The following is an 8,661-nucleotide window of genomic DNA, read 5'->3' as shown; positions in this document are numbered from 1 at the left end:
TTTGTCCTGCTCATGGTGTGGAGGGGTCATGACCTCCGAAGATGCACTCAGACCTGCCATACCACTGGGAGGTCAACTTGAGGGTCTGAAGACAAAAGAAGCAAAGGTATGAAACATATAAAACATCTCAAGAAGCAGATAAAAATCTCAAAATTCAAGTTTATGTTATTTTGTTTCCTTTTAAAAAATATTTTCTTTGCTAAAAAAAAAAGTCAATCTAAACTATGGAAATTGGATGAGTTGTGCTCTGTGTGGAAACAACACTTTGCTCTACCTTCGATCTCCCAGCTAACTCATTGCAGGGTTGACTTGTTGTCTCATTTGTCTGATTTCTATATGGACGAAGCAGCTCCGTGAGAACATATTTTATAATTCTTTAAATGAAATCAGGCATAGAGCAAACACCACTGCAACAAATCAAGAGATAGTAAAAGAACTGACCAGGACATGGTCTTCTGTAGACGAATGTGTAACTTGTGCTTAATTTTACAGTAAATCTGGCTAGACTCTCTATGGAGAGTATGAGAACCAAAACTGGAAACTTAAAATCACAACATAGCCACTCCACATTTTGTTTCTTTTAATTTTTAGTCAAAATCGCAAATTTAAAGAAAAATAATAAAACACATTAGATCACATTATGCATTTTAGTTTAAAGAATCTCATACAGGTTCTGTTTATTCATTTATTTTCAGTGTCTTTGTATCTGGGAACTGTTTGCAGTGAACCAAAGCAGAAAGATGTTAACATTGACTGCTTCAGCATTTGCTTATGTCTCTCCAATAATAATAATAATAATAATAATAATAATAATAATAATGGCAACATTTAACATTATCACATATGTGACTTGACCAAAATTTTAAAAAAGTGTGAGGGATGTTCAAGTGTGAGAACTTTAGCGAGGCAAAATATACATGTAAACTGTTCCTTCCCTATCAATCACAAGTTGTGGTCGTCATGTTTGGGGACAGCGCCCATCGCGCCCCCCGCCCCCAATCCTTCCCTGCCTGTGGTCCTGCCACCGTTGTTGAGTGGGTGACCTTTTCTCTCGGCTAATCCACACCAAAAAGCCCTAATTACTGCTGCCGCTCCACCGGCCTCCTCTGACCCAATAATCAATACAGCCAATTGGCTGGCGGATCGCCCCGTCAGGCACCGGAGCTTTACATGCAACTCAGAGTTAAGTCTGCGTGTCTCAACATGCGTGCTTATGCGTACGCGACCTCATGACACAGCGACGGCAATTTCATTATAAGACCTTGCAGGGAGGAAAGGCAGGTAAGGACTTAAAGGTGATGCCGTTTGGATCGGCCGCTACGGCAACAGAAAAACAAACAAGAGGATGACTAAAAAGTAACCCTACACGCACTTGTATTTACACACATCCCTCCCTCCGCGCTGAATGTTGTGACACCAGTTGACCTTATTGAGCTGCTGTTGTGCAAAGAGTCCCTGATTAGAATATCTTCCCTTTAACCTTTAGTAGAGTGACGCATCTCTGGATAGCAAAGAAATAAAATAGGTGTTTATACCGAGAGATAAAAGCATTCTGTTGACATTTTATTTCACTGAAAGTCCTTATGACTTTTTCATGTAGAGCGCTTCCTGATGATGAGCTGACAGTGTGAGAGGCGTATTCTGCCCAAAGCACTTGTACCTTTATTGCTATACCTCCTACTTTCTATCTCCTGATATATATTTTTTTCTGCATACCTGTGCATGCCTGTAAAGCCTGAGGATATCCAGGAGCAATAACAGATGCAACATGATATGGAAAAGAAAAGAGGAGTTTAATTTAGACAGCTGCAGAAACAGTCATATACTGTAAAAAAAAAAGGAAAAGAAAAGAAAAACAGAAGTAAGCAATCTTTCCCTCTTCCGTTTCCCCTCTTCCCTTCTTTTTCTGTCATTCTCGTCTGCTGACAGTCTTTGATTCTATTAGACAAGTTAATGAAAAGCAACAAAGAAGAGCCGACTGGCAGCCTGCACCTGTCAGAGTGTATGTCTGCGTATGCATACCCGCCAGTGTCTATGTCACGCTGTCTTCTGTCCTCAGGCACGCCAGTCAACACGGTGATGAGACATTAGGAGTGATGAGAAGCTCGTCTGTATGCCTCCGAGGTGGGCTCCGCTCTGCAAACTGGAAAACGGTTATGAATATAAACGTCTTTTTCCCACATGAGGTGGAGAGAGAAAGTTAGGTAAGGCATCGCTTGTGCGGCACAGCAGAATGTGGAAAATGTACATCGTCAACATGTTGTGTCAGGAACAGAGATGGGTAGAATACCCCAAAAATTCTACTCAAGGAAAAATAAAGAGTAGCCATCCAATAAATTATTTTTTTTTAAAATACTCTTACTAGATGGATGGTTCGAGCAGTCTGTCTGATGCAAATAGACAACAAATGTCATTTTTAAGGCACTTTATAAGATATCTAGAGATAAATCGTATCAGGAGAAATGCAGCGCAATCATAAGGACAGATTCAAATTCAATTGCATTCCATACATCCCAGTTTGATCCTACTTATAATGCAATGCAACCAGCTTCAGTTCAGAAACCAATCCCAGTAGCATTGGGTCAGGGCTACTTTCTAAAGCGTAACCTCGCATGCAGAATTACTGGCAGCCGAAGCTTGGTTTGTCTGGGAGTGAAACACAACTTAAAACAGAAGTGCTGAACTGTTACATCCTTTTATAGAAGTGGGCTAACATCGCCAAGTCGACAGTGCTCATGAGATAATTTTTTTTTTTTGAAAAAATAAATAAATAAATAAATAAATAAATAAATAAATAAATAAAAATCCAGATTTCATAATTACAAGATAAGGTGCCTATTTATTTTTTCTTGGGTGAATGAAATGCACTTCCATTGAATAGAGACAGTTTATGACACAATGGGAATATATAGGAATCGCTGAAGAGATGAATTACACAGATCTTGACCCATGACATTACTGGGAGTTTGTTAGCTATTCAAACTGAACGAGTCGGGGTGTGAGCACCTGGGTACTTGAATGCATCTATAGATTTTACTGAAAGAGTTTGTTTTATTCATGTCTATTCCTCTAAACATGTATAAAAAAAGTGTCCCATTTTGAATCTACTGCCTCCACGCTCAACTGTGCTAAACTGAGCCAAAACCTTCTGATTTCTGTTCGGCGAGTGCATTGATTTGCTTTTCTTTCAGCAAAACCTTTTCAATGGACTCGTGTCATTAGCATTAGCAATTAGCATTGAGAACTATGCACATTTTAACTGTTTTCTTTCCTAAAGATACTGTTACATTAGAAGAAACTTTCGAATATTATTCAGTTTTCACTTTGAAACAGGCTGTATTAATCATGCTGTCCATGTAAAGAAGTAATAGGCACATTTTGCCCATCCATCAGCAGAGGTTGATAAGGTGACACCATTACTGAGATCTGTGGTCAGCTGTGAATTATCTATCAGCTCTGGTCACCACCCTGTTCAGAGAGAACCAATAACTCCTGGGTGCAGACTTTTATGACATCTCATTTTTTTGCTTTGAATAAAGCATGTTGACTTGGAAACATAGATTTGCTGATATGTTGTGTTTTTTTATGTTGAAATTGTTTTTAACCTTAAATAGTTATTGATGTGAGAATTATTTTCTTATTTGGAAGTTCTTGGTTAAATTAAAAAAATATATATTCATGTTAAAGCGTCAATAATTGAAAAGCTGTATTTGCTTTAGATTTTTCCCCCCTTCCTTCTACTCCTTTTATTTTGCTCGTAATCATATGTGACATGCTCATTTTGAACTATAAATGAAATTAAAAAAATAAATAATTAAAATATTTAATTCACATGTAAAAAATGCTATTAGCTTCCCATCACTTAGGTTTTTTTTATTTATTTTTTTACATTTTTGCAATCTTACTGCAATGTCACATCTTTCCAACATAGTTAGAGGAATTATGACTAGCAGTAACTGCAACTAATCTCAACTGAAAACAATCAAAAACTATTTCTCTAACAAAATGCAATCAACCAAATCTAAAAACAGAATAAATATGTAAGGGGGAAATCCCTTTTCACATCACTAAATCACTAAACCACTAAATTCTTAGTAATTAATACACAGTTAATTATAAAGAAATAGCTTGAGTTGAAAACAAACCATTCCTTTAAATTTTCATTCTTACGTTCAGGCATTATGAAGGATTGGCTACATGTTTGTCTGGCCACGACCTCTGCTCCTGCATTCGCCAGTTTCTACATGTGTGCTTTTCCGTGAGTGTATGACGGTGAAGTGAAGCCTAATTCCACTCCCACAGAGAGCTCTCCTGCTCAGCCCGGCCTGCTGAGTGAAACCCTGTGGTAATGTTTAGCTTTTGGGGTGAAAAAGAGGGTGAGTGGAGAAAGGACAGGGGGAAGGATGAGGGGATGACAGGGCTGGTGAAGAGCGTTAGCGAAGGAGAGTGAAGAGCACTGCAGCTGAAGCGAGGGAGGGTTTGGGTCATAGAGGAGTGACAGGGAGAGCGAGGGAAGGAAGGATGAAAGGTCCAATCGGGATGGAGCACAGGAGGCTTCCCGCCTCGGCTTGTCAGTCAGTCGTCTCTCACTGACACCTGAACCTCCGCTGACCGGGTCGTGACTACCTCTCTGGCACAGGAGGTATCATTGGGGGGGGATGACCCTTGACCTCCTCAAGTCCTCATTTGCCGTCTGAAGCATCTCTTTACTCCCTTCCCTGCTTTCATTTCTTTAAAGGTTTTTCACCTCCAACCCTACCTGCAGTTTGGCTAAGCAGTCGCTGGAGCTTTACAGATTTATTAACTCTTCCTAAAGTTTAGGGTTCGCACCTCAGCCTCCTCGCAACAGTAGTTATACCCATTCAGCCAGGCTACAACCACAAACAGATGCGTTCCAGAGGGATTCTGTGTCATAAACTAACAGAAAATACAACTTGGTTATGAAGTAGAATAAAAATAATGCTTTGTTTTCCACACAAAAATTCAGAAATTGCATATTATTCAGCCCCCATTTATCTGTCACCCCTAATGAAAATCCAGCTACTCCAACTAATGGCAATCATGAGTTACCAAATAATAAGTAAAAAGAATCATCCGGATGTTATGTAAAGCCATAAGAGTTTGTTAGAGCATATTAGTGAGCAAGCAGCATCTTGAAGACCAAGTGTGGAGAAGTTTGAAGCAGGATTAGATTTTAAAATAATATTACAAGCTTTAAGCACGAGCGTTGGTCAACACATCATCTAAAAATTTAAATATGGGTACGAAGGAGAATATGAACTGCAGGAACAGCTAAGAGACCCATGGTGACTCCAAAGATACACAGCTTTGTTGGGAGAAACGTTCAGGTGGACAACTATTAGTTCTGAACTCCAGAAACCAGAAAACTGACCATGTGGATTTTGTTCTATCTGATGAAATCTCAATAAAAACACACTGATGTATTTTATTCATAAATGTACGGATATGTTGATGTGTCCCAATAAAATAAATTGATGTTTCTGGTCGTAATGTGACAGATTTGAAATGTTCAAGAGGTATGTATACACTTTTGACAGCTCAGTTTAGCACCTGCTTCAGTTTTTTATTGAAGTCTATCTTAAGGTCCACTGGCATTATTTGTCTTTGCGTGTGAGGCCTTTCTATGAATGGCCAAATTTGATTACTTCAGCATGCATTTTCTCATGCATGTGCTCAATCAGTATAATAATTAGATAATGAACCGCCAGTCTTTGTGTAATGTGGTGTTTAGATCTCTTCAACTGGAGTCAGCTGACGAGGTCTAGACCGTGGTCAAAGGAGGACTTTGGTATACAAATAAGGAAATCCGTGCGGTGAATTAATAGGATCTGACCCAAACCGATAAGCTGACATATGACTACGCCATAAATAAACAGATACACATATTCAGCCATGCTTATGTATCCCTGGAGAGCAAGCTCTAATCCTGGGTTTACACTGTTAGCACAACACAGATAATCCTCCTAAACAGGGTGTTTATCTATAGAAAATTGCAACCTCTGAAACCTCAACACACACTTGTGACCTGAGGGGGCAAGAGCAGCAAGACGGTGACAATACAAAAGAAAATGTTTGCGTGGGCCGCAAAGAAAGGTGAACAAAGAGAGATCAGAGGAAGGAAAAGGGAAGTACAAAACGACAAAGGAAGGATGCATCAGAGGAAGCGCAGATGAAAGAAAGCTCTGTGCTGTCAGGTACGCAGATGAGGGCAAGACGGCATCAGCGCACACATAAAGCATGCAGACTGTGATTAGAGACAGAAAACAAAGGCGGCAGGGAGCGTCTGATAACAGAAGGAGCAGATAAAATTAGAGATGGAGACTTCCAGTGGTCACATACATAATATGCTGGAGGTCATCCATTTTTAAAATAAGCACAAATTATATTCGAAGCTGTCCCTGTCCTTTTATTAATTGGACCAGAGGGATAGTTTTATCTACCAAATTCTCATTAGTTTCCCCAACAAATACACAATAAACCATCATCAGTTTTTGTTTTTTTTTTTTGTCATCCTGTCATTGTGCTTTAATTTTCTTAATCTAACGCTGATCAAAGCTGCCAAGAAGGTTTTTAAAGAAACTACCTGATTTTGTCTAATTTTCACTAACCGGAGTAAGCGGACCATGAAAACAGGTGGCACCTATTACAAAGCGCACTGGAGAAACCCCCCCCCCAGCTGATTCTGGTTTGAGCGTACCTGGGTTGAGCACATAACCAAAGGCATAAGGCTGGTGGGTGAGCAACTCTTTTTCAACAACAATATTCGAAAATTTAAGTTACCAGTGGTTCAACCTGGTGAACCTTAATCTGCAGCTATACTTTCTTGGCCTGTGCATACTCTGCATAAACGTGTGTGTGTGTGTGTGTGTGTGTGTGTGTGTGTGTGTGTGTGTGTGTGTGTGTGTGTGTGTGTGTGTGTGTGCAGATGTGCATTCTACGCTTGCATCATAGTGTACATTAGCCATTTGGCTTTTAGTTTGACAAAACGGACAAGGCATGGACCTGCTTTGCAGGACATGTAAGCTAGAGTTATGTCACTTGTGATTTAGTGAAATATAGACAACAAAGTGAACATGGCCATCAAGGGAGGATAAGGTCATTTTAAACATACTCTTGATTGAACAAATCAACCGGATTGTATAGTTTGCAACCACTGAGTCTACAACTGATAGCTAAAATATCACTTTTGTCTACCAGATCTGTCTGACTAACAGGACTTTCTCTTCTCATTAAGAAGAAACGCTCTACTGCTTTGGCCCAAGCAACGGCACCATAGAGAGTGCTCCATTGAGAAAACTGTGACAATGTAAACAGCTGTCTGATTCAAAAGTAATGAGGTGTACAAATGCCAAACATTGTTCATTCAAATTTCTAGGAAAGTTTGGAATTTTTTTTTTTTTTTTTTTTTTTTGCAGCAGGTGGAAATTTACCCATGACTGATAGTTGTTTTGAATGATTCTTAGTTCAACTCGACCGAAACTACTTTTCCACGAGCCTCCAAGCTAAGACTGCTTGGACAGCTGCTGGGAGACTATTTAATATTCTCAAATTTTTTCAATAACCTGATTTAAAAAAAAAAACAAAAAAAAAAACACAATCACTTTAAGAGTTTCCAGTTGTGTGAAGAAGCATGTTGCAAAAGGGTGGCAGAGTTTTGCCAATATATTTTTCACTGCGCAGATGTACGTCTTTGCCGTTTTGTCACACTTGAATGTTTCAGATCATTAAAACAAATTCTAATATAAGACAAAGATAACCTGAGTAAATACAAGGTGCTGTTTTAAATGGTAGCTTCACTTTCTAAGCGAAAAATGCCCTTCAAGCCTTTTATTTCAAAACGTAGAATACCTTACATTTCGGATTTTGCAAGTTTTGCACGTTCTTTTACACGGAAATACTTTATATCTACCTCAAGCATAACTGGAATGAGTATTTATGTAAACCCATCTGCTATGAAAAGATGGCCCATAGCCCATAAAATCCAACTTTATGATTTTCTCTATCATTAAATCTTCATTGTCTTACTGCTATGCTGCAGGCTCTAGCTTCACATTTTATGACCCTGAACTGCAAGATAAATGGACAGACTAAAACTTATTGAAATTCCTTTTAAATCAAAGCTGATGTAATGTCTATTGTTTCAATTTTAAGTCTCTGGTGTGTTTTTTTTTTTTTTTTTTTTTTTTTTCTTTTGCTGTTTGATGTTCAGTTTGAACTCTTGGTCTTCGCTAACTGCTGAATTTTTCCACCCCCACAGACTGTTAATGATGCTGGAAATGCAAAATACATTGCTTCCAGTCTGCTAGTGAATATATCCTGAAGATACCACAAACACAAGACATAATGGGAACTGTTTCATCACCTGGGGACGGGTTTGAATTTATAATGTATGCTGTCAGAGGTAGATGTCACAAAAGTTATCATTTCCATAAAAGATAAGTAGCTTAATGCTGTAACACAAGCCATTCCTGATGGGAGACCACACTCTTAGTCACTCATCATTCTTTCATGCTTCAGCTAAACTGCCGGATGAAAATAATCAGTCTTAAACCAGAGCTGCTTTTTTTTTTTTTTTTTTTTTTTTTTTTTTTTTTTCAAAACTTTTGTCATTTGGAAAAATTTTTTGTTTTATAAGGTGGA

At 38.7% G+C, this 8,661-nt stretch overlaps 1 long non-coding RNA gene across 1 annotated transcript in view; it reads right to left on the bottom strand.

Moving 5' to 3' along the window:
* LOC106945370 (uncharacterized) overlaps positions 1–8,661 on the bottom strand; it is a 22,107-nt gene continuing 13,446 nt past the window's right edge. Inside the window, exons 2-3 of the long non-coding RNA XR_001424543.1 lie at positions 2,023–2,143; positions 1–85 (exon numbers count right to left, since the gene is read on the bottom strand). This is a non-coding gene — a long non-coding RNA (uncharacterized LOC106945370). The remainder of the gene's footprint in view (positions 86–2,022; positions 2,144–8,661) is intronic.

Source organism: Poecilia latipinna, unplaced genomic scaffold, assembly GCF_001443285.1.
Source record: "Poecilia latipinna isolate Pla-1442-1.1 unplaced genomic scaffold, P_latipinna-1.0 Scaffold141, whole genome shotgun sequence".
In the NCBI taxonomy this organism is placed as follows: Eukaryota; Metazoa; Chordata; class Actinopteri; order Cyprinodontiformes; family Poeciliidae; genus Poecilia; species Poecilia latipinna.
Note: the sequence above shows the minus strand (reverse complement) of the source record. Positions and strands in the feature narration are given on the sequence as shown.